Here is a 4219-nt window from a genome sequence, read left to right as displayed (position 1 = left end):
TCCCAAATGTCACAACACACTAGGTTGTGAAGCCTAACCAATCACAATGAGACGAAGGCTCAAATACCACTTGAATTGGTGAAACCTTGTGAAAAGTGTGAAGCTCTAACACAAATTGAAGAGCTAGCTTGGCTTGGTTGAAAAGTAAGACTAATGGTGTATATAATTTCTTACAAATAATTTTTTCCTTATTTGCATTCAAGTAATCAATCGGTTTTTTAAGCACGATAAAGTTATAAAGTTTCAACTATTTTTTTTTTTTTGAGATTGAAGTAGTTGAGATTGGGAGACTATGTCTTGCAATTAAATTGTTAATTCTAATGAGTTATGCTTACATTATATTTTTAAATGTGTAGATGAGTTGGTGCAATTGTTTTTGATAGCATGGCTTGATCGAGTATTTGGTATATACACTACTACAGAATGAGTCATCAAAAACGGTTCATGACACCTCATCCACCACGGTTGTGCAACCATTTCTACTGTAGCATTTATGATAAACAAAATTAATAGAAACCGGTGCGGAACCATTTCGGATAGGGATATTATTGGACACGGTTTTGGGATGGAGCCGTTTCAGATAGGGACATTATTGGACACAGTTCCAATATGAAGCCGTTTCTGATAAGTACATTATGGGACACAGTTCCAAGATGAAGCCATTTCTAATAAGGACATTGTCGGACACAGTTCCAAGATGAAGCCATTTTTGTAGTTCATTATTGAAAACGGTTGTACCTAAGAACCATGTTCGATAGTCCTCCCCCCCCCCCCCCAAGTGACCAATTTCTAGGACTGCATATCCCCTGCACACATTCAAAACAGCAGCAATATATCACATATGTTCCACAATATGACATTAATATACCATGAGTTCCACATAACAAGTCCAAAAGCACAAATCCAACAAGTTCAACATCATAAGTCCACAAGCACAAATCCATATGCACATGACATAAAGTGTAGACTAAATCAAGATTCAACTATGGGCTTCCGGCAAATAATACTTTCCTTCTTTGTTGAGGACCTTTCGGTTGATGAATCTGCAATGCTGTCCTCAAATCCATTGCAAGTCCTTTTCCTGCAAGGCAGTAGTGGGAATACACCACTGCGGTTTGTCTCCCTCGGCCTGCAAAAAAAAGATATGAAATTTCATACAGCATGTCTATATATATATGGAAAATAGAAATGAAGAAATGAAGGTAACAAACCAGAATATTCGAAGGCATAGTGGAAACTAATGCTTGCATGTACCAGCAAGTATAGAAGCCACATTGGTTGTTTCCTTGGTTCTGCTTGTTGCACTACAAGAAAATAATTGATAATCATAAATAACCTAAATGGTTGTGAATAATATGTTACCACTGTAATAAAAGTTGAATAGGTTCATAAGGTAAATTAAGAATGACTTGATGACATCCATAAAATTGTTCCCATCCATTTTAGCTTGCATCAACTCTATATTGGTATAGCATACTGGAAAAATGAATGGTGTGAGCAATGATTATTTAGTAATTAGCTATTACATACCGGAAAACTGAAACATGGTAAAGCTTTACCTTGGCATTCCGGCATTTGCATGTTCCTTCTTCCAGTTGGACAAACATTTCTCAAGCCCTATCAATTGCAGTTGTAATAGACTTCGTGGATTCTTGAGGATAGTCCTTGGAGTCCATGTAAACCACTGAGTTTGTAGTTAGATCAATAACAACCATTAGTCAGTGCCATTTAATCTGGGAGTTGTAGGCTCCTACAATGTAACTTTTTTCTCAGCTAGCGACTAGAACCTTGAAGAAGTAATCCACTACTGCTTTCATGTTATCAATTGTCATGTTCTCATTGATGAGGCCAGGGTCCAAGAACCCCAACTTCTCTGTGTCAAGCCGGGCTTCTTCGATCATGTACAATGTCCAAAATCTCATTAACCCAACGTCGAGCTCCTTGGTAGAGTAGGTGGAGGTCATCGAATGTTATCATGAATTAGCTGTCCTCGCCAAGAAGCACCTCATGCGAGATGAAGCCAATGATACATTGTGACAAGTCCTGTTTTCGCTACTCCTCTTCATGTACCACCTATGCAGTTTCTGGGAGGCAAAAGTCATCTACTTCAGAGAGGCGTCATTGCTAAAAGGTAACCCCAACTTGTACGGATATACTTGAGTTTGGTCCTTATCCTTCTCCTTCTCATTCCCCTTCCCCTTTCTCTTCACTTTTTTTTGTGGGCTTCTCAAGACTCTCAGGGCATAGGCACCTACAGAACAAATGCATGCAGGTTACATACTATCATGGGCCAAAACCATCCATCATGTAGTAAAACATATCTTCACTACAAACCTAGATGTCATCGACAGGAAAAGTGTCCACAAGTTGAGTGGACACACAACTGCTCCGAAGCTCATGCGTTGGGTGGCGTGCTCCAAAAGAGGTAGCCCAACCCTGGTGAGATTGGGTCAGGTGGTTTATCTTTTCCTCTGGGTTTGATATGTGCCCTCAGAACTCAGCACGAACTACCTCGATCAGTTTATTCTCACGATCTTCCATTTTCCTCTTCTTGCTACTTTAGGAATCATCATTCGAAAACCCTTGCTTCTAGGCAGCGTACACGCTAACATCGCATGTGCAGCCTAGCTGCTCCGAGCGACCAAGTGCTTTGGCTAGCATGTTGTCTTCCCTGTCCAATCGAATGGAGCCTTGCGAAGATTCAACAATCAACCGGAGCTGCAAGGGTGAAGCACGCGGTTAAGTAATATGTGGAGAAGATGTGGTCAAAAAACAACAACATGTATGTAACACAGATTTATTAAAGACACCTCCTGGTCCCTAGGGTTCTTGAGGATGAGCTTGCCCGTAGAAGTTTTGGAAGTCCTCCCTTGCAACCAGTTCCGAGTGGATTCTCGTACTTCATTGATTGCCTCCTCATCCTCCCTTTACCATTCCTCAACCTTATCGTCGTACCCGGCGGTACCAAATCTGTGGGGGTTTGTGTTATGTGACTGGATTTCCTTGTGAACTTGGCTGATCTTTGAAAATGCATCCATCAACCCTAATTGCACAAAGATATTCTAGTCATGTTGTTGGGTGAAGATGTACTTCTCACGAGGCAATTGTCCAACTAGAGCATAGAACTTGGTAAGGTTATGCTTAAATGCTTTAAAGGAATGGTCAATCGACTTCATCACCTTGGATTGTACTAAGTCCTTATATTGTTCGGGGATCTCAAACTTCTACAAAAGGTCCTACCAAAGCACCTCCTTCTTAGAATCTGCAACTTTCTTCCATGTCAGAACATTGATGTTGATCCTCTCCTTGGTAATTACTCCACATGATGTATGGAAATGCTTGGCTAATGAGGGAGGTTGGATTGGGTTCCCAGTCTGCGACACTTCATTGATACGAAATCAACCATCTGGCATCTTGTTATGGTCATGGCCATGGCCACACCTTTGCCATACTAAATCAGTCTGTAGCAGGATTGTTGGTCTAATCATGCTAAATCTGAGATGATAACCTATACATATTAGTTCTTTATATCTTTGGTTAAGCTAGATAGATGTGTACTCAGGTATATATTGACACTGTTATGGAATGCCCTGTAAATTTATGCCCAATGTATTGCATAATAAAATTTGTTTGATTAGATATGGCAGTCAAAACTATATCTTGGTCCATGGCTTCTCTTGCAGGATTGTTGGTCTAATCTTTTTTGTTCCTTTTCTAAATTTTGCATTGTCTGATTCAAAGTCTAGAATTAAACACAGCAAGTTAGAGTATTCTTTTGCACCTAATGGTGGAAGCTGAAAAACTTAAACACATTACTAAGTGATTCCAAACCTACGCCGTATTCATTTGATTAGATATGGCAATCAAAATTGTATCAGCATCATCGATAGCAGTGGTCAATAGCGTGGTCGTGGCCATCGGGGCATCAGCAATAGCGGTCGGCGATGTGGCCATGGCAATGGCCGTTGGGACACCTGCAGCAATGGTCAGTGGTGTGGCCATGGCCATCGGGGCCCAGGAAGCAACGGTCGGTGGCATGGACTTCGAGCCCTTCCTCGGCCTCGTCATGGGGCCAAGAAGGAGGACAGTGAGGGGACGGTGATGAGGACAGCGTGTGCGGAGTGGAGGAGATGGCATGGAGTGGAGGGCGCGGAGGGGCGGAGGAGGTGGCATGAAATGGTAGTGCGTAGGGGAGGAGGAGGTGGCAGCATGGAGGGGC

The sequence above is a fragment of the Phragmites australis genome, chromosome 20, assembly GCF_958298935.1.
Source record: "Phragmites australis chromosome 20, lpPhrAust1.1, whole genome shotgun sequence".
Taxonomy (NCBI): domain Eukaryota; kingdom Viridiplantae; phylum Streptophyta; class Magnoliopsida; order Poales; family Poaceae; genus Phragmites; species Phragmites australis.
The sequence above is the reverse complement of the archived record's forward strand: the minus strand, read 5'-3'. Positions refer to the sequence as shown.